The sequence below is a fragment of the Lissotriton vulgaris genome, chromosome 8, assembly GCF_964263255.1.
Source record: "Lissotriton vulgaris chromosome 8, aLisVul1.2, whole genome shotgun sequence".
In the NCBI taxonomy this organism is placed as follows: domain Eukaryota; kingdom Metazoa; phylum Chordata; class Amphibia; order Caudata; family Salamandridae; genus Lissotriton; species Lissotriton vulgaris.
The window spans coordinates 822,906,048-822,929,055 of NC_141696.1; the positions used below are offsets into that span (position 1 = coordinate 822,906,048).

A 23,008-nucleotide genomic window follows, 5' to 3' on the forward strand; every position below is an offset into this window, starting at 1 on the left:
CATCCATCGTCATCAAACAGGCTGATAAGGGAGGTGCCACTGTGATTCAGAACAGCAATGACTATGACACAGAATATAAACGCCAGCTGGCGAATACTACCCATTACAGACCTTTGACTACAGATCCTACTAAAAGACTTACCACTACCATCACTAGCCTTATTATGGAAGGGGAAACAAATGAGTGGATCACTAAAAATTAAGCTGCTTTCTTATTCCCCACCGACCCGGTGATTCCCTACTTCTACACCCTCCCAAAGATCCATAAAGTGCAAAGCCCAGTCCCTGGCAGGCCTATTGTCTCAGGGATTGGCTCTTTACTTGAGCCGCTCTCCAAATTTTGCGACTCAATTTTACAACCGGTGGTTAGGAAGATACCCTCTTTTCTACAAGACACCAGGGATGTGCTCCGTCTGATAGATAACATCGAGGGGAGGGAGGATGTGGACCTCCTCCTCACATTAGTTATTGAAGCACTTTACACTAACATCCCTCAACAAGCAACCCTAGAAGCTGTCGAATCTACCCTCCTACAGGAAGAATGGTGCTCACCTACACCTATTTCATTTATACTAGCGTGTGCAACCATAGCCCTTGCTGAGAACTTCTTTCACTATGGAACCCAACTATACCATCAAATCAGGGGGACCTCTATGGGTTCTACTTTTGCTCCCAGTCTAGCCTGTACCTACATGTCTACCTTTGAAGAAAATGTAATCAGGGCCACTAACAACCCCTTCAGTAACAACCTTACACTCTGGCGAAGGTACATAGACAATATCCTCGTGCTATGGAAAGGAGACCGGACTACCTGTGAGTCCTTTTGTACGTGGATCAATCTGCAAAATCCCTTCATCAAGTTCACTGGTACTATCTCAGAGACAGCTATCCCCTTTCTAGACCTAAGTATTAGTCTTAACCCGGATGGGTTAAAGACCACACTCTACCGGAAAAATACAGACAGAAATAGTCTTCTTCTCTAAGAGAGTTACCACCCGAGAGCCCTGAGGGACAATCTCCCATTTGGAGAGTTCCTCAGGGTGTGCCGAAACTGCACAGACAGGGCAGACTTCAATCATGAAGCAAGTATCCTGCAACACAAATTACAGGATAGAGGGTACCCGGCTAGGCTTGTGCATAATTCTTGCAAACGAGCCCTGAACAACCCTAGAGAAGCACTACTGGAGACAATTCCAAAAGAGTCTGATGATTTGATCACATGTGTCACCTGCTTTACAAAAAACTCAGCTAACATCAAGAACACTATAAACAAACATTGGAACATCATTAATTCTAGTGGTCTGAACATTCCACGGCCTCGGTTTGCTTTCAAACGGACGGCCAACCTTAAGGACGCACTAATTCACACACGGCCCAAGAAACAAAATGCTAACAGCCAAAGTACCTTGTGGGGTCTGCCACCAGTGACAGGTCACTTTCCCTGTGGGGGATGCGTTGTTTGTCCTCAAACTCGCCAAAGCAAGGAGATCACCCTCACGGACACCTCCTTCACCTGGCAGTTGCGTAAACATACTAATTGTAACAGCACCATGTGTATCTATATACTTACTTGCCCGTGTAACAAACATTACATTGGGATGACCATGAGACAAGTAAAACTGCGTATCATGGAGCACAAAAGCAATATTAGATGCCTTAAGACCCATACCAGGCTGTACGACCATTACATACAGCAATGCCATCAGGCAGACAGCATACGCTGGTTGGTTTTGGAATCCCACCCCACCATTACTCAGCAGGCCTTGTTCAGAATCGAACAAAGATGGGTTCACCGTCTTCAACTAGACACGAGTGGCCTGAACGACTCGGTACCTTGGTCGTCTCTTTCACATTAGAACTGACCCTTCTGTCAACTTATCGTATTGCTCACAAACCCTATACTTTTTCACAGGTTGGGGTTTTTTCTGTCTCATTCAGTGTCCACTTTTCTACTGTTCTATTGTGTCTCATCTGCCATCACAAGAAACACTATAAACAGTACAGTCATCATGTATGTGCACCAGCGACCAATAGCCTGATGAATGGACAGGTGCTTGTGACCTCTTCTGAATTGTACCGGACAAACTAATGTTTTTTCCTACCTTTGCTTTCATTACCACCTAGACTAAGCCCCCATTCCATTGTGGTCTGGTCCCGTTCATTTTTATACTTACCCCGAGCGGACTTATACAAGCATGTATCCGTGTCCTTTCCTTATACTGGCCTTTGTCCAACTCCCCTTTTCCACACCCAAGATGGCCACCACTAATATGCCACGGGTCGTACTGACGGAATCAATGCGGCAGAGTTTGCCAAGTAGAATACTTGACGCATGTGCAGCAGAGTCCCGCTGAAGCCCTGCCCCCACGCGAACTTGGCGAGGCAGGAGCTACTTAAACTTCACACAGATTCCGGGTCCGCTACCAGCTGCTCTGTCCTGACCAGACGGTGGGGGTAGGTGTTAGCGGCTCTGACCGCACGCTGATCGGGTAAGTTTGCATGGTGACCTTCACGCGTTTTTCGCTTTATAACCCTGTCGGTTTCAGTCCACGCCGGGTACATTTTGCCGGTGGGGCTGGCCGCTATGTGCCGATCGCAGTTGTTAAGCGCCGGTCTTTGGTCACGGGCACTGTCTCTAGTGGTCTTTAGCCTACGTGTCCCTGTGATGTATCCTGAGCGCGGATTTGGCCGTGGCTGGTCCCTGTTCCCCAGCGAGTCTCGCTCGGGTGTGCAGGGATAGGTCGTGCTAGTTTGTTGCACTGGCATTCATCTAGGTCTACGTGCTGCCGCAGGAGTACATGTTCGACGAGGCTACACAGGTGCTCAAATGCGTTTCCTGACTTGCGGCTACCCCCTTAGCAACCTCCACTCCGCGAGCCACGACCCACAATGGGATTTAAATACAAGACTGATGAGTATATGTCATTGATTTACCCCCACGCTCTCATTCATTTCCCAGGTACCTGACCTATACGTACAGGTCCCACTGGAGCAGACTGCGGGGCACCTTAGGATCTTACTTAGGGTAAGCTCTGACACCCTGTGCCCTTTCATGTTCCTCATAATTCCCTTCAGCTTCAGCGTCTTTTAACCTTTTAATGCAATCATCTGATATCCAAATGGAGATATGCATGTGACTATCCTTCAGTTGGTTGCTTGTTTTATAATCACAAGTGTGCTTTTGAGCGTATTTTTGTATATATCTTGTATCATAACAAACATAGTGCTGCATTTACTCCTGTGTTATGTATTTTCCTTTAGGTCGCTTCAGTTCAACAGGACCTGTTGGCCTTTCCTTATACGACCTCATGGAATAAGGTTGTAAAAACACTTTTTTTCTTAGATTTTCACTGTGTAGTACCGAACACGTAGGTCCTGACGAATTGCCATTTTAACAAGAAACATGTTGACCCGATCAGAGGGTTGTAGGTATCTTGCTCTGTACACCCTTAGCATATATCTCCCCTTCCACCATTTTAATCAAGGGAGTCAGCCACGCCAATAAAGCTCATTGTGGACTGACTCACCTTTTTTAATTCACCACTTTCGCACAACTACACTTACTCTGGCCCTCTTACTCGCATGCACCATATGGCTGGAACAAAAGATCTCTGATAAAGAGCCCCTTTACGGGTGCCCGTCAGACATTGCAGCGCCAGTCTGACGAGGAGCAGAACCCATATGATGAAGCATGACATCTAACTTGCTAGGTGTGAGAGGGTTTTAGTTCCAAAAAGGGAATTTCCCCTTCTTTCTCTTCTCCTTCTACGCTCTACACTCTAATCTTCTCCTCTTCACCCACCCTGGGGAACTTTGTACCCTTCTTGTGCTACTAGTCCTCCGAACACGTACACTGGACCCCGTTAAATATCGTCCGCTAGTGGTTCCCCCCCCCCCCCCCCTATTGTTGATATAAGAGGAGTAAATAGACATTGAGCTAAGTTGCACATTTGACCTGAGAGAGTATTTGAGTCATTTGGACCTGCGACTAATTCTGCCGAACACCATGGTGGATCGGGGTCTGTAGATATGTGTAGCGCCTCATTGTTTAATGTAACATAGTTTGCAATGCTATCCTTTGAATTGTGCCGTATTTTGTTCCATTGTGTGATTAAAGTGCTTTCTTTTTACATAAAAGATATGCACCGGGGTGGATTCAATGTTTTTGTGTATGTTGGTTGACTTTTGTGTTCTGAGCTCTTGCCCCTGGCACACTATCTCTCTGAGAAAACAGCTCACCCCAACTAACTGAGACTCAAGTATAGAAAGGGTTGTACTTTGCCCAGTTTGCAGAACCATAGTAAGGATGGGCCCAAGAACTAGTGGCAAACAACCTCAACCACCTCAACTAGGGCCAAGTAACCCCACCTACCATGTGACCCCCAAGTAGGATTTGAAATACTTTGCGCACACAACTAAATGTGTTAAAAACAACAAATATTTATAAGATTTCATGTGGCATTACAAACTGGAATCTGTCCTTTTGGGACCTCCCAGAAATATCCCAGAGGGCAACAAACCCATTAAATTTAGAATGGCTCCTGTTACTTTGAGGTAACATGCTGCAACTTGTGCATCAGCAGGCTTAGATTCTAAAAACCTGCAATGCTCCTGAGTGGGCCTGATGCAAAATGTAAACTGGAATGGCTACTGCCTTTGTTGCCACATTTAATAATCAATAAAGCAATTCTGTTGGTTTGAACGTGAAAAACATGAACTGGACTTTTGACATGTGGCTGTCCCCTGCTTAGTGAACAGAAGAGTTCCCCTGATGGGAATGCCCAACTGCAAATTTTTGTTGTCCTGGGTTTTTACTTTTAGCCCTAGCCTCACACTAATTTATTTTGAGTGAAGAGGCATAGGCCTGTCCTTTGACATTAGAGAGGTCCTGGACCTGTCCTGTAAACTGGAAGGTTGCATTAAGCATTCCCTTATTTACTTGCCATTGATTACTTTCCCTCTTGTGGATTTATCTTGTAGAGCGGCGATGACATGTTTCATGAATCTACAGTTGTGACCAGATATGTTTACCTGTTTCATTGGAGTGGAGGCCTACTAACATCCCAAAAGTATGTTTTGCTTGTATATGGCCGTTGTGTTAAGTGCATTGTGTGTATGACCGAGCCAGAGTAATAGATGCTTGGAGCTCCATTTTGGAGGCCCCTGGCCCATTTGTTCAGACTAGAAGGAGATGAGGTTTCTTTCCAAGACAAAGGAAGTGTATTGCTGACATTTCTGAACCTGGAGGGAGGAGACCTGAACACTCAATTGCCTTTTATTTCGCGTTACGTCTACTCTTAAGAGGGCACAATTCTAGTGAAAATGTCCCACCTATATCCCATATAACTGTGTCATACCCTACAGGCATTCTGTCATTTCATGCTTCTTCCTCAAGTAACTCTCTCCATGGGAAGAGGACTTAAAGTTTTCTGGGAACAATAATGTTACATTATAATTACTTTATTTAAAATGTGATGATAAGCGATTATAAAAATAGGACTCATTTATTATTTAACTTTAAATTACTTATTGTAATAATAATTGTTCTACACATATATTTACATTGCTTTTTTACGCCGGTGCACCACTTTTAGTAATTATTAATGCAGAACAAAAAATTACTGGGAATTTATTTTAAAATTTAAACTTCAAAGAATAATTGTATTCAATTTAGTATATTTAAAATAGTTAAAGATTTGATTCAGAATTAAGTTATTGGTACTGTAACACTTTTGTATTTTGATCAACGGTTAAAATAAATATATAACATGAATATACATTCATATTTAACATAAAATATTTTTACTAATTTATTATAAACCCTGCTGTGGAGGTCCCCCATTGTAAAGTATGGGGAATAGAAAAAAAGTGTATTTAATGCAACAAAAAAATATATATGAATATTTGAAAGGTAAACATTAATGTAAATACAATTTATATACCTACTCTAAATATAGGACCAGATAAAAAATGTTACAGAAATATTCACTTTATTTAGAATTAAATCATTAATATAAATATATTGAACTAAATAAATATTTTCTGGAGATTAAATTAAAAAAATTAATTCCCACCTAAACTAAAACAAATTTTATATTATGTATTTTGATTTAAAAAAAAAATGATGCTACAATTTTTTATACATTTCAAAAAAGGTTGCTAACATATTTTAAACCTAGATAACAAATGTTTTATTTTTATAATTGTTAAGCATAAAATTAGTTATTTTTAACTATTTTAAATATTTTAATTTCTATTAACATTATTTCCTATGGGGATTTATTCCAAGCCACTACCTCCTCAATTTTCAGTGAGAATGAGTTGTGGTACCAGTGGGTGGCCATGTGTGGTGCCCAACTTTGTCCAGTTCAGAGCTGGAATGATTTACTACTGTTTTGGACCCTTTTTGGTTGTAGGAACTGTAGAGGTGCAGCTGTGAGTAGCAATGGGCATTTTGGGTGGGTGCATATCCTTCTCCAAACCTCTCCCTAGCCCTCCCTAAACTCCTCTTTACTCCTCCCTAAAACACTTCCCATTTACTAGTAGGTATGCCCCTTCCAACCACTCCCTCTAGTCCCCTCACATTTATTACTAAGGACCCGATTCCGATGCGGTTTGGAAATCTTCCCGACCGAATAGGTTTGGGAATGGTTTCTGACCTACTCAGAACAGGAGAGCCCGACCGACCGAGTACGATGCATCCGGATGCTTCCAGATATGATTTAGTTGGACTCCCATTGACTTCAATTGGAACCTATGCTCCGACTTAATGCATTGGCTCCCATTGAAGTAAGGGGTGGCTGGGTAAAATCGGTCACCCTGTGGAGGGCACCCCCGGGTGCCTGCTACACTGTGCATGGATGGTAAGGGGGAACCATGGATACCTCCACAGGCCCTATTGGGAAGGCTCTGGGGGTAAGGGGTCCTGCTTCGGGCCCCCAGAGTCTGATTTCGACTGCTGATTCAAGTCGGACGGCACAATTCAAAAAGGCTGTCCGAATCCAGCATCATAGTCATCGTTAGGAAACGTGGCCCGCAGAGGAGTACGATTCTGCTCCAAACGGCTCGGTCATTCCGAATGTCGTCGGGTTCAGATTGGGATATTCCTAACCCCTAACTCGCATCGTACTCGGTCAGACAAAAACCTTTCCGAATCTGTCGGAAAGACACTTTCCCGATCCAATTTGGACGGAGCAAATGCTGTTGGGAGGCCTTCTGACCGCATCGGAATCGGGCCCTTAGTAGCAAACTTACATGTGTGAGGATCTAACCATAGAAAAGATAAGAGAGATGGGGGGGATTTATACTCGTCGGTTTTTTACTAGCATGTTGTAGTGCTTTAGTATTACTATTGTAGTATACTAAAAAACTACAAAATGCGGTTTGTGAATAGGCTCCCCTTTGTGTAAAGTGAGTGGGATTAGTCCTGGAGGGCAGTTTCTCACCAATTCAGGCTCAGTAGGCTGGACTCTGTCCCATCCAGCAGCAGCTTCTGTGGTGTAATTACTGTGCCTCTAGCTGGGTGGTCACTTATCTCCTCTAAGTTGTAAAATCTTACACAGTGCGAACTGTAGTTTTCTGCTGCTCGAGTAGATTTTTACTCGAGCGGCAGCTTTCTCATTGCGGACTTGTGGTTTCTCTTCGCGAGCGGTTGCAAGCATACGCAACCACTCGCAATGAGAATCTCGCTGGGAGGTTTATTTTCCATGCTCGCGATCGGCAACTTGATGTTGCTGATCGCGAACCAGAAAAAAGTCTAGCCGGGATGTAATTTTGCTTGCTCGCGGTCGCCAACTTGACGTTGGGGACCGCGAGCAAGCAAAAAATGACTGCTGCACTACGCTATGTGTGTTTTGCACTGTGCTATGTGCAGTTCGTGTAGTGCGAAGTAGCGCAAACTTCGAAAACTACACGTGCGTAGCGTAGTGCTTTGCCCAGGGTTCATTTTTAGCCTAGATGCAGAGAGAAAACATGGGTCCTTATTTACAAAGAATTAACTCAGTGAAATGCTGCAAGCTATTTGGCTGCGCCGCGCTGTGTTAATTCCAAAGCACAGGGATGCGTCAAATCTACAACGATATGACAGATCCCTTTGCTCTCCCCTGGCGCACAACTAGCTGTGATGCCCCGACGCAGGTACCCTTGCACCATGGATCACGGGGATGATTGTTTATGTGCAGGAAGGGACACCTGCACATAAGCAATCTGAAATTGTGTTTTTCAACTTCTATATGTGCTGCATTAGCACACATAGAAGAGACAAAGCGTCGCTTTTTTATGATTGTTTATGTGCAGGAAGGGCCACCTTCCTGTGCATAAACAATCACAAGAGGCGATTTCCTCGTTCTATGTGTGCTGCAGAATGCAGCATGTATAGAAAAAGGAAAAAAAGCGTGAAAAAATGAATACATTTCTCCTCGTTGCGCCTCCCTACACCTCCCCTGGGGAAGTTTAGCATTCATATGCATTTCCAGGTTTACGATTACTAGCAAATCTGGAAATGTGTTAGGTTCCATTTGTGTTGCGTGGGAACACCAACATCAACACCCATGGAACACCCCTTTTCACACAATTATTACATTGTCTCATGCTTTTGCCCATAAGAAAACTCCAATCCTATTGGAAACCAGCACTTTGCAGGTATTGCTATACTTACAATAATGACTATCTACGCCCAAAAGCCCACTGGCAAGCTTAATTTCCAGAAAGGGAGGTAGAATTATCAACATTTTGAAAACGATTCGCAAACAAAAGCAAGACCCCCATTTAAACCAGGTTCCCTGTCTCTCCACTAGGCCCTGGGCTTTAACATAGAGAGTTCCCCAGGAGCACAACAGGGGCCATATTACACAAAGTGCCCCGGGGGCATAACGTGCAATTGCGCCTGCTTTGGTATTACATAAGGGGCCACAGACGCTTGTGCAGCCCCTTCTGTAATAATGATAGCGCTGGCACACCTAAAGCGCCAGTGCTATCTTCAGGGGTTACCTCTGCACCCACACTGTATTACAGATGCGGGTTCAGAGCAAAGAAGTTCTTAGGAGGTGCAGTGACAGTGTACCACCTAAAATGTGGCGCACCTTCAGTTCGCCCCCTGAGAGTAGACCTCCAAAGGGGGGTAAGGGGGTCGCATGGAACCCCTAGACATCCCCACTGCACCTGCCTGCTAGGGGATCTCTAATCCCCTTTAAAAGTGCAGGCGTGTTGCAGCCTGCACTGTGAAAACATGGAGGACTTTGAAGCAGCTGCTCCGTTTTTCACATGAATGCGCTGCCCCAGCACAGCGGGAGGCAGTGCATTCATCATAATACTGCACATTTTCCTACATTGCGCTGGGAGCACCTTTTAAAAGGTGCGCCCAGCTCAATGAAGGAAAAGGCACAGCATGTATAATACGGCCCCAGGTGTTTGTGCCCACTTTTTGGTTATAGGGAAGAGGGGCAGACACCTGTGCAGCCCCTTTTTATAATACATATTGTTCATGCGCTAAATATGCGCTGGGGTGATCTCAGGGAGGGCATGGGGGTGTATGGTTTAAGGTATATGTTGAAACTAATGGCACTGTCACATGGGGTATGCCATTAGCTTTTATGTAAGTTCTATAGTACACAAAGATAGGCTGAAGGATACCACAAATAAGGTTTCATTGGCCTTTCTTAACCTTGATGAATATCAGAATAAATCTGTCAAATTTTAATGCTTCTGGAAGTTCTTTATTATAAAGACGAAGCATTTTGCTGGCTATAAGACCATCAAGACACAAGATTTTCTGTGTATTAAAGAAAGTTTGTTAGATAAAATAAGGGGCGTCCGATAGAGATACTTATCTCCCCACGAATGATTAATCAAACATCCAACAGAAATAATTTAAAACTCAGTGCCCTTGAACGAAGCAAACAGAGTTTCAGCTGAACAGAAATTAGATTGTGTTGATGAATTTAATATCCCTGCATCAGTTGTAGAGAAGGTCAGTTGATCTGTGGCTGAGCTAAAAGAGCTGAGACACAGGAGGAAATGTATATATATATATATAAAACTTTGATAGAAAAGCAGACATTTGAGGTGAGCAAATTTAGAGTGTCGCTGGTGTTGAGGGTGCTCTAAACTGGAGCTGCCTTCCACCTAAACTTGGGAACTACCTAGAGTTCTCTTCTTCTTTTTTGCATAATTCATGCGTCACTCTATGCCTGTAAGGGAATTGTTTTGACTTATACTGGGTGCTCCCTTGTGTCTGGACAAAGCTACACCTTTCTGAAGAGCTGTAATGGCGGCAAAACACGTGTCAGGGGTTGCTTTTATTCATTTCAGGTTGGCTTGGATGGTATTTTACCAATCCAAAGGTGTAATATTGTGCCTGGAGCGCTAAATGGCTTTTGTCATTTTACAGCTCGGCGTGGATAGCACTGTGCTAATCCTATGCTTAAAGACTTTGCTGTACAAAGGGCAAAAGACTTTGTCCATTTCTATCTCAGCGTGGAAAGCACTGTGCTAATCCTATGCTTAAAAGCTTTGATAGAAAAGCAGACATTTGAGGTTAGCAAATTTAGAGTGTCGCTGGTGTTGACGGTGCTCTAACCAAGAGCTGCCTTCCACCTAAACTTGGGAACTACATAGAGTTCTCTTCTTCTTTTTTGTATATATATATATATATATATATATATATATATCCATCGCATATAGGAACCCATTTAAGAAAGGCCACATGGAAATTGGTAAACCACGTAGTTTATTGGCAGCATGCTGGTAGCAGATTACAGCAGGAAAATCACCTCCATTTCAATAAGAGCCAGACGCGTTTCGGGACTAACCACATCCCTTCTTCTGTGGCTTTAGGAAGTGCAGAAATGAGCTCGTCAATGTTCTCTGTATATTTAAAACACCTGCCTCACCGAGACTCGATGGGGCGCGGCCGTCAGCACAGCCTTCTGGATGTTGAAGTTTTTCAAGTTCATTCAACCCGGATGGGTGCACAGTTCATTTCAAAATATGCATGAATAATTCCCCAGTGGGTGGTGGTGAAAGCCAGCCATCTGTCACCTTGCTTTCTCGCCGCCAACCGTGTCAAAATGCACGCTACCTGGAATCGCGCCCAATTTTGTATTCCATCCTTGCTGCCAGACACTCGCCGAGTGCCTGCATAGGACCCGTTTATTGTTAAACGGGGGGGCCTTCCTAGCGACCGGGACCGGCCGTTTAAACATCCATCGCATCCAGGAACCCATTTAAGAAAGGCCACATGGAAATTGGTAAACCACGTAGTTTATTGGCAGCATGCTGGTAGCAGATTACAGCAGAAAAATCACCTCCATTTCAATAAGAGCCAGACGCGTTTCGGGACTAACCACATCCCTTCTTCTGTGGCTTTAGGAAGTGCAGAAATGAGCTCGTCAATGTTCTCTGTATATTTAAAACACCTGCCTCACCGAGACTCGATGGGGCGCGGCCGTCAGCACAGCCTTCTGGATGTTGAAGTTTTTCAAGTTCATTCAACCCGGATGGGTGCACAGTTCATTTCAAAATATGCATGAATAATTCCCCAGTGGGTGGTGGTGAAAGCCAGCCATCTGCCACCTTGCTTTCTCGCCGCCAACCGTGTCAAAATGCACGCTACCTGGAATCGCGCCCAATTTTGTATTCCATCCTTGCTGCCAGACACTCGCCGAGTGCCTGCATAGGACCCGTTTATTGTTAAACGGGGGGGCCTTCCTAGCGACCGGGACCGGCCGTTTAAACATCCATCGCATCCAGGAACCCATTTAAGAAAGGCCACATGGAAATTGGTAAACCACGTAGTTTATTGGCAGCATGCTGGTAGCAGATTACAGCAGGAAAATCACCTCCATTTCAATAAGAGCCAGACGCGTTTCGGGACTAACCACATCCCTTCTTCTGTGGCTTTAGGAAGTGCAGAAATGAGCTCGTCAATGTTCTCTGTATATTTAAAACACCTGCCTCACCGAGACTCGATGGGGCGCGGCCGTCAGCACAGCCTTCTGGATGTTGAAGTTTTTCAAGTTCATTCAACCCGGATGGGTGCACAGTTCATTTCAAAATATGCATGAATAATTCCCCAGTGGGTGGTGGTGAAAGCCAGCCATCTGTCACCTTGCTTTCTCGCCGCCAACCGTGTCAAAATGCACGCTACCTGGAATCGCGCCCAATTTTGTATTCCATCCTTGCTGCCAGACACTCGCCGAGTGCCTGCATAGGACCTGTTTATTGTTTATATATATTCACATAAAAAACCATAGGTTTCACACCAGTTATAGTTAGCTGGAAATTTTACTGACATAAAACCATTGAAATTCCCACGTTATAGTTAGTTGGACTCACTATAACTTGCACGTGCAATGCACTGCTGATGACGTCACATATTACATCACTCATGACATGGTCAGTGACATCACTCAGATTCGACAACCAGCGCCAAAGTTATTCCAAATAGAATTTTGAGATTTAACATTGAAAAAAATCCTAACTATAACTACCTACTGGCGACCGCCAGTAGGTAATATATATATATATATATATTCCCTGGATGGTTCCGCTCTCCTCTTGTTTTGGGCGCTGCTGGCAAGTGCGTTGCTTCACGCGGTAGAACCAAACCGCAATGTATTCAAACTGTGTTTGACCCAAGAGCCTCCCAGCGAGAAAACCGCTGTGAAACATGCTGTAGAGGTTTGAACAATAAATCTATTTGTCTCTTGAAAACGGAGTGACTGCAGTGGCGGCTTCTTTTGGTTTGGACCCGGGAGGCTCTTGGGTCAAACACAGTTTGAATATATATATCCACCAAGCACATGTGAGAATATTGCAGCATTTGCGCGCCATCACTAATAATGACCAAACGTACCCTGTGGCCAGACACATAAATACTATGCATGACGGGAATATTAAACATATTTCCTACTATGTGATAGACAGTGTCCCAAAAAATCCTAGGGGAGGGAATCGCAGACTTACCTTACGACGTCTTGAGTCAAGATACATAATCCTGTTAAATTCAAAAATCCCGAATGGATTAAACTCAGACGAAGCCATGACTGTCCACTTATGAATCCTAAGTAGAGCCCTACCCGACAAGACAATCCCATTCCAGTTTTAACTCTGTACCTTTGTAACATACATTTAATTTTGTATTTGGGACACAATGTGAGCGAATATTTTGCTTGTTTATTATTTAATACACAGTTTTTTGACACAAATGCAACTTTATGATAATAGAGCTATAGTACATACAATTGAATGTCAGGCACAGACAAGACTATATTCGTTGTTTTGTATTTTGCACAGCAGCAATTATGTCCACTTGGAGATAATGTCATAGGTAGCATTACCTTGAATTGGTATTGTTATTTAAAGTAATTTACAATTGCACCATAGTGAAATAACATGACTGGTTATAACATAGGAACATGACACAATGAAACGCAATTGTCCGTTACCTAGCGTCCAGTCATGGAAACTGTGGCAGACACGCATATATGATTTAAAACTGCATTTACAGATATTACGCACTAATACAATGTGTATACAACTTGAAATGCATTATTTGTGAGTAAATGTCAGTAGTAAGAATAACGTGTTACCATATAGGTTTGTGCGCGTAAAAACTACAGACTCTTCTGTGTCTATGCAATTAGTATGTTTAGCCATGACTCACTCGTTGTCATAACAACCAACAGCCTATCATGTTGTATGACTCTGCTCGTGATGTGTCAGCATGTAATGCATTATAAAAACGTATGCCATTTACAACAGAGTTAAGTGAGCAAGGCGGAGGCTTCCGCCGAAACGCGTCTGTGCAGCATGTCGGATTAAAATCTTTCCTTGAGTTCAAGTCACGGTGTCAGTGCCTTCCTTTCATCCGAAGGAATTGGATTGGTAATCAATATATATATATATATATATATATATATATATATATATATATATATATATATATATATATATATATATATATGTGCTCCGGCCAACCTAGTGCAAGTAGATTACATGTGAATAATTTTGCACAGGTCGCTGGGGTCCAAATGGAAAATTGACTGATCTTATTCCCATAGAGCGAGGAGTTCACCAGGGCTGTGTGCCAGCACCCACCCTATTTTCTCTATACTTTAATGATGTTGTGGACACTCTAGACCATTGTAGAAATGACTCTCTAATTTTGAATAACAAAAAGATACCTAGTTTAATTTTTGCTGACGATTCCCTATTCATATCTAAATCGCTGATGGGCCTCCAAATTTTCATTCATACATTTTTGTAATTTTGTAATTTGAGAGGCTTCGAACTGAATATAAACAAAACTAAGCTTATGTTTTTTGGAAAGAAGAAAAAAGGAAGTTGTAGTATTCATGCGGGGGCGAGGCCCTGGGCAGAGTACATCGTTTTGATTATTTGGGGGTCAGACTTAAATACAATTTAGGGTGGACAAACCAATTGAAGAAATCAAAACTAATTACTGAACACAGATCCAATGCCATTTTAAGGTTTTATAATCAAACTAATTTGAGTGCTATTTCCCCTGCTGCGGAAGTTTACAGAGTAACGGCCCAGGGTGCCGCTTTTTATGGAGCAGAGATATGGGGTTATGGTCATTTACCGTTGTTAACCATTGCCGAGAACAGCTTTTTTAGAAGGCTATTAGGCTTACCATCTAGTACCCCATTAATCCCCATGTATCTTGATGTTGGAATAAAACAAGTAGCTCACCCGGCCATTTTGAAAACTTTAGTATATTGGATCCGACTATGGTCTACACCAGAACTTATAGTCTTTAAAGACTCACTGGTAGAGGTAATGACCCTTCAAGGAGCAAGGGAATTCCTTGGATTGAATCTGATTTTGTATAGTTTTCCAAACTCGGTATGCAGAACTTGTGGGATGAGCCCAATTCTATTTTAAAATCTGATTTTAAACTACTTAAATATAGGTACTGGGCTTATATAAATGACCAAACTGTTATGAATACCCGCAATGGCCCTGCAACTATTACGTTCTTGGCTCATAAGCACTCTCCACTGAAGAATTTTTAGATTTAATTATCCCATCTCCAACCAGAAACTTGTATATAAAATTTTGTTATGGAATTTTACCACTGAGAATCCCTACAAGCAAATGGTCGGCAAACCAAGAAACTGAAATCTGCCCTATTTGCGACCTGAAACCTGAAGACGAAAAGCATGTACTGTTTTTTTGTAAGGAGTACTTTTACATACGCTGTAAATGTCTAGTTCCCATCTGTCATAGCATGGCGACTGGCAGTCACCTAGAAGCCTTTAGGATCTTGAAAAGTGATACATCACAAAAAACAGTATTTGCTGTAAGTAAAGTTTTAGAAGCAACCTGGTATAGGAGAACAAAAATCCTAAAGGCTTTGGAATAATGAGTTCATTGGTTGATCTTTTTCCATTATATATTGCAGTTAATTACATGTATTTTACACACTATGTCACTTTTTGTATATTTGCACAGCCCTCAAATGGTATGTAAAGCTAGAATTGCTTATGCACAGGAGGGAAACTGTTGCTGGTTTAAACAAATAACTATAAAGTGAACCTGATGGTCAGAGTGGTCGATACTTGAAGTAATATATATTTTAGTTTGTTGTACTTTTTATGGGATGTTTTATTCTGGTTTTATATTGTATTTAAACTGCCTGGAGGGAAATGTTGAAATTATGTACATTATTGCTATTATGGATATCTAAATGAACTGATTGAAATGTTTTTGGATGATTGTAGTGAGGCTGTATTGGTGTATATAGGATTCAGTATTTTTTCCCATGAATTGATGAATTTATTGTCTGCTTAAGCTTGTTTTTATTTGTTGTGTGTACATCGATGGTTATTTAACCGAATAAAGTTATTCACTACTATGAATATATATATATATATATATATATATATATATATATATATATATATATATATATATATATATATATATATATATATATATATATCCAAATCGAGAAAGGTTACCCTTATGGAAAAAACCTCCCAGCACGTTTTTAATCCTTTTATTTGACTGGATGCCAGCAGCGTTGCAAAAACAATTCCGCTTTGAAAGTTAACACAGCAGCTACAGCCAGACGCGTTTCAGAGTTTCCTTCTTCAGTGGCCTTAGTGCTCGCCCCTCATGCTTCAGGTGCTTTTCATTCTACATGATGTGAACCACCCCCAGTGGGCGTTGCCGCAGTTCGAAGCATGCTGGTTCACGTAGTTTACACTTAACATATAACTCATGTGAGTAGTTGCATGAGGTCCGCTTATTCCAACAAATTGTTTTTTCCCCAGTGGGTAAAGCTTAGAAAGTCACTTACAGCGCTGCCAAAATTCGTGCATTTCAATCAGGCATCGTGCTTCCTGCACTTTGGTGGTTTCCTTTTGCAAAAAGCACCGCAGGTCTGCCATTCAGCAGAGTGGTTTTCTCCGCGACTGGGTCAGCCGCAAATATCCAAATCGAGAAATGTTACCCTTATGGAAAAAACCTCCCAGCACGTTTTTAATCCTTTTATTTGACTGGATGCCAGCAGCGTTGCAAAAACAATTCCGCTTTGAAAGTTAACACAGCAGCTACAGCCAGACGCGTTTCAGAGTTTCCTTCTTCAGTGGCCTTAGTGCTCGCCCCTCATGCTTCAGGTGCTTTTCATTCTACATGATGTGAACCACCCCCAGTGGGCGTTGCCGCAGTTCGAAGCATGCTGGTTCACGTAGTTTACACTTAACATATAACTCATGTGAGTAGTTGCATGAGGTCCGCTTATTCCAACAAATTGTTTTTTCCCCAGTGGGTAAAGCTTAGAAAGTCACTTACAGCGCTGCCAAAATTCGTGCATATATATATATGTGTGTGTGTGTGTGTGTGTGTGTGTGGGTGTGTGTGTGTGTGTGTGTGTATATATATATATATATATATATATATATATATATAGAGAGAGAGAGAGAGAGAGAGAGAGAATGTGTGTGTGAATGTGTGCTTAAGAGATCTACCTGCTCTGTTTAATTATCCCAGTTTGTTTTTGTTTGAGTGGCCTCAAATTCTAATTAACCCATAAACTACAAATCTAGTGCTCCATATGGATGTTTTTTGTATGATTTAAGTTTAGGGGAACTATAGCTTGCTCTCTCCACCATCTAATCTTCAGAGGCATAGCTTTGGGGGCTTGTTTGGGGAGTTAAACCTCCAATAAATGTATTTTCTGATACTAAGGGGGTCATTAGGATGACGGGCGGACTTAGTCCGCCCGCCATCATTTCAGGACTGGGGACCGCCCGCCATAAGGGCAGGGGTCCCGTGGGTGGAATTAGGATGCGGCCACCACAGTGGCGGCCGCATCCTACATTTATAACATTGTGGCGGGCGGTGCACTCTGCACCGCCTGCCACAATGCCATAAATGCATGTATGCATTTGCATACACAATGCCGCAGGAATCGCGCGGAGCCTACCACATTGTATATGCAAATGCAGGGGGTACCACAGGTACCCCCGTGTGCACCCCCACCCCTCCTTCAATTTGGGGGCCCGCCGGGGGACCCCAAAGTGAAGACCGCATGCCTTTCCGTGGCGGCGATAGGCACCTGCCCAGGCCCATCATAATATGGCTGGCAGTGTCTAATAGACACCGCCACCATATTGTTCCTATTCCGACCCGGCCGCAAGGGGACCGGGGCGGAAAAGCGGCAGACGATCTTGCTGTCCGCCGAGGTCCTCCCCGCCATACTAATATGGCGGGGGGGAAACGAGCGTGGATGTCGGGCAGATTGCCCCCGCCAGACTGGCGGTAGCCACCGCCAGCCTGGTGGGGGCAATCCGCCGACATCATAATGGGGCCCTAAGTTGGGTACATGTGCTTTCAGTTGGGTATGGTGAGATGTCTGTCTGACTTCACCAAGAAGTGTTACATACACACAGACATAAACACACACTCTCTTCCTCTCTGTTTCGAAAGTCCTCAAAAATGTTGGTTATTTTAAAAAATATAGATGTTTCTCTTAGTAGTCCTAACAAGGTAGATCATTTTATGTTTTTAATAAAAGAGGGTGATCCCAAACCTTATATGTATTTATTTTTGTGATAATTATCATTGATATCAGAAGAATTGTAAGCAACTTTGGTGCACCTGTGTCATGTTTATCATTTGTAGAATTGTTTTCCTTCCAATCTTCTTGCTTCCTCGAGCTTTCCCTGCAAGGTTCTATATTCTATGCGGAGGATCCGGGAAGACAGTTGCTTAGGAAGAAAAGCTGTGCAGGCTGCGTCCTGCCTTGCTCCTCTGTTCCTTTTAAATAAACGGCTTTACTTCCTTCCTTTTTTAATCAAGTGAAATAGTGGCCAACTTTCCATTGCAGGTTGGTTGCACAATGTACCTGTTAGTGGTGAACAACAGTCAATGAACTTCAAAGTGCTCTATCATCCCTGTGACTGCAAATATGGGTTACACGACTGCCAAAACATACCTAGAAAACAGAAACCTGCAGTCAGCATGAAGACCTACTGCCAGTTGAAATAGGGCGGCGCGTGGGAAGGTAAAAAAGATCGAGGTATAAATGATCCAGACATGTCTTAAGACTACTGGGTTAGAGCTCTTAGAGTGTGCATGTCTGGGTGGACGGGCAAAGGGGCATGTACACTTTGAAAAGTGCCCAGGCAAATCACCTTCCTCCCTGCTGCTGACTCAGCAAGCCCCGCCCCAACCTGACCCTTGGCTCGGGACGGGATATGAAAACTAAAATGGTAATCAATTCATTTTATTACCATTTTATTTTTCAACTCTGGGGATCTGGGGGGCAATTTAGGTGGGGGCGACGCACCTCCGCTCTCACAGAGTAGCCGCCCCTGCTTTCTAGGTATTTGAAAGGAACGCAAGAGCCAATAGAAGAGCTTCAGTAAGCCCCTCCCCACCCCTCCCACAGTGTCTTGTTTTATCCTACTCTGAAATGTACTAAAACATTAGGAAACATTTACCAAAGAAGCAGCTTTAGTGGAACTTTTATTATATCATTTATACCTGCAGGTTTCCTGGTTAAAGCAGGAATTCCATCTTGCAAAACATTCACCATGCCGGAGAGTACTGCGGAAGCTGTGGTCAGTGCATTTGTATGACTTGAAAGATTATGACTGAGTTGGGTAGCAGTTATTTCAGCGCCAGGATACCCGTCTCAGTGAATGAGCACTTTACAAATATACTTTATGTTATGTCATTGCATTTGTGACTTATCTTTCATAACTCTTGCCCAATTGTAAACATTAAATGTAATGCAGATTCCAGTATTTTTAGTTCATTTCAGTGTAGTATGTTTGACAACTCTAGCTGCATACAATCTGTGAAATTATTATTAAGAAGAGAAATTACTTTGGAAAATCTTTAGATCAAAATCTTAAAAATTTACACTTGGATGCATGTGAGATTCTAGCAGCCTATGGCAGCATAAGGAAATGACCACCCCATGGAGCAATCTTAGCACTTATGTGGCAAGCGTTTCTTTCTCTGTAGCCATGTACTAATCCCCCACTAATCCTGTTTGGGTTCCAGAGTAGCTTGCTACCTGTTGAAAAGCACTTTGACACCTCATCAGGAGTAGCAAGCGATATAAAGATGCAAACCATTCCCTCTTTCATCCCTTCGCTATCCTTTTTGAATCAAAATAACAAATTCATATATCCACCGCTAAAATTAATTTAATATCTCACCATACTAATTCACCATTAATCCGTTTTGGGTTCCGGAGTAGCGTGCTACTTTCCGAAAAAGCACTTTGATGCCTCGTCAGTGGTAGGAAGCGCTATATAAATGCATTTACAATTACAATGTGGTTGCCTCTAGTTTTGTTGAGCAACCCTGAACAGTCTTGGCTCTCTGACACACAGTACAATCAGTACTTATTATAAGCATTCAAATTTTACATCCATCTTTGATATTGGCTCGCTTTTCGGGTAAGCAAAAATAGGCGGAGGGCATCTTGATGCCATTTTGAATGATTCCCTATCTCCTGATATTTTAAGTGTTCTCTGTCACTCCTAGTAGTTTCATGAAAAGTGATGCCCCCGCCCCATGCAGAATGTGATGAGGGGCCACTGAGCCGCTCAGATCTCACAGATGCTCCATGGACTTGGGCTCAATAGAGGCCACATGAAATGGCTACAGGGGCCTGCGTCACACATGGTTCCGTTTATATACAAGTACCAATGCCTTTATCCATATTCAGTTTTATGGAGATATGCACAATTTATTCCAGTGAGTTTAATAGAAAATACAAATTGGATACAGATTGAGAGATGGAACATAAAGAATGCAAAAAAATTGTCACTTTCGTTTAAGTTAACAGCAAAATACATTTATATATTCTACAATATACTGACAAAATGTAAACAATTACAAAAATATTTACTGGCTGCAATTTTATTGTCATACTTAACGGATCTTACTATCTAAAACACACATATTTAGTTCACAAACAGTTCGTTATATGTTGCCGAATGAGTCGCTGAGTTGATAATTCAGTCCACGTAACACATCTGCCTTAAAGTGCTGTAAAACAATCAAAGAAAATAAAATCCTCTGTTAATAACAATACCATGTGATTTGAACTAGAAGCTCAATCCAGTAGCATATTTCTCTGTAACAATCAGTAGTGCACAAGGCGCATTTCTTTCAAATTCTATGAACCAAAGTCAAAACATCATCCTAACTCACAGTATTCAGTTCCAACTTTTGGCCAGCACCAAGAACCTAACACACTGTTATTTTATTCAGAGCACATTTTTAGGTTTTGGAACTTCCAAGATTCCCTTAAAGAAAAGTCAAGTTAAGAAGAAAATGAAAAGTAAATAATTAAAGTAGGAGTCGATTTCAGATAGACTCTACTCCCCCATAGTGTGTGTTGGATGTGAAATGCACCCGGAAGGTCATGGGTAGCCTTTCCTGTTTTCAATTTCCATTTGCCGTTTATACCAGTGGGGATTTCCAGTCTCTGTTTCAAAGCTTGTAAAAATCAGTGGTTATCGGTGTTTCCACTTTTGCAACGGAAAAAAACGAGGACGGTGTTTTCCCAGGGTTTACAACAAAATTAGATTTTAATACAATTTTCTTTGAGCACTGGTATTGCATGATAAAAGTACATTTTGTATGAGGTTCCTCAAAACTCGGTCTTAAGTATTTACCAATGCTTTGTTTATATTTTAATTAAACACTATCTTAAGTTTTGAACAGCTCCTTTCTCTTGGACCTTCCAAATGTGAGATACGGATAAGCTCCCTCGACAGAAGACGCATGAACAGTGAAATGAATGAAATTAAATGAAAATTAGATTTACAAAGCACTCTACTAACCAAGGGTGTCTAGGCGCTATGGCTCCTGGAGGACCAGGTAAGATGTATAACAGGTCAGATGTGAGACAGGATTGGGCTTTTAGCCATTGAAGAGCCAAGTTTTATGGTTTTGCGATGCAACAATGGGCTGGGCTAATATTTCAGGACTGCCTTGTGACCAGGAAATCGTGATTTTTATTCAAATTGTTTGTAACGTCAAACTGGTACTCACAGTGCATTTAAATGAAGAGTAGGAAATGAACGTTTTAGCTTAAAAACCCAGTTCAGATGTTTCCCAAACACCCAGAGCTGCTGCAATTGGAAGTTTCTTTAACTAAGGGGGTCATTATGATGGCGGAAGGACCACCACAGCCGGCCCGGTAGTTGCGGTCCTTCCGCCATCGCCAAGCCCATTACTCACTGCCAAATTAGGATGGCGGTGGGTATTGCGGCGGACGCAAATTCCGTCCACCACTGATTGCCTTGCAGATGCTGCAGGGCCACCGCAATGGTGGCGGTGTGTAGCAGGCACCGTCCACCAGATCAGGATGTGGGTTTAGGAAAGCCTTTCCATGGCAGCGATGACGCTATGGAAAGGCTGACGGGGATTGGGTTTGGGGGCCTGTTGCGGGCCCCACTTGTGTGGGGGGGTGTCCATGCACTGGGGGGTACCCATGGGGCCCGCCCTCATTTCCATGCACCAAGTGGCAGGCACCGCGTGGTACCTGCCACGTAGTGCAGGGAAATGTTGTGCACACACTTTTCACATTGCGTTCAGTGCTGCAGCCAGCAGCACCGCCCGCAATGGGAAAAGCCTAGGATGCACCCGCCAGTATGGTGGGCGCATCCTAATCGCATTGGTGGGACCGTTGCATGTCTGGTGGGCAGTCCTAAACATCGCTACTATGGCGGGCAGACCTAGTCCGCCCGCCATCATAATCAACCCCTAAGAGTTGTCCAGGCCCCTGCATTGTAGCTCAGATCTTGTATTTTGTTGATGTCTAATCAGTTTTGCTACATGTTTGTCTATATATTGTACTTAGTTGGACTGAGCCATTTACAAAATGGCGTACATCACTTTATTGAACTTAGTCCATCAAATGTACCTGGCACCCCAATATAAAAATGTGTGGACATTATTAAGGGGACAGTTGACACACTTCCTGACTTGCACAGTACATACCCGCTCGTACATACACTTGCTCAGTCCTGCAAACAACAGCACCATGTTAACCTATGGGACCAGTAGTAATCCTCTGGCTCAGGCAATGGGCACATGGGGAATGGAGAGGATGTAGCCCTAGAGCTAGAGCGGTTGACCTCGAAGCTGGGGAACTGGTTTTGAGTCTCGACAACTATGCGTCCTGTGATTCTGGACAAATCTCTTAATCTCCCCGTCCCTAACAAAAATGAATTTGTAACGAAACTGGTGCTCATGTAAAGAGCTCTGATACCCGATGTCTTGGGTCTAGCTCGTGCTATATAAAACTCTAAACAAATTACAATTAAAAAAGGTGCACCCATCTGCACAGTAACCCATAGTAGACCCCAAAAAAGTTAGCCACCCACATGCTTTTTTAAAATTAAGTTAATCAGTAACATGGATTTTAAATTGTCAGTTTGTCATTATAGGGCCTGATTTACTAAGGGCCCCCACACTCATGGCGGAGGCCCCGCAGTCATGTGGGAGTCTC

General features: G+C 42.9%; 1 protein-coding gene across 4 annotated transcripts in view; it reads right to left on the reverse strand.

The window, feature by feature from the left end:
• Positions 1-20,207: 20,207 nt before the first annotated feature.
• Positions 20,208-23,008, reverse strand: part of NMS (neuromedin S) — a 373,480-nt gene continuing 370,679 nt past the window's right edge. For 3 of the 4 annotated variants that reach the window (XM_086933393.1, XM_086933392.1, XM_086933391.1), the window contains one exon: positions 20,208-20,535. The gene's annotated coding sequence lies outside the window, so the exon portion shown is untranslated. The remainder of the gene's footprint in view (positions 20,536-23,008) is intronic. The other variant, XR_015299176.1, reaches the window with a different exon arrangement.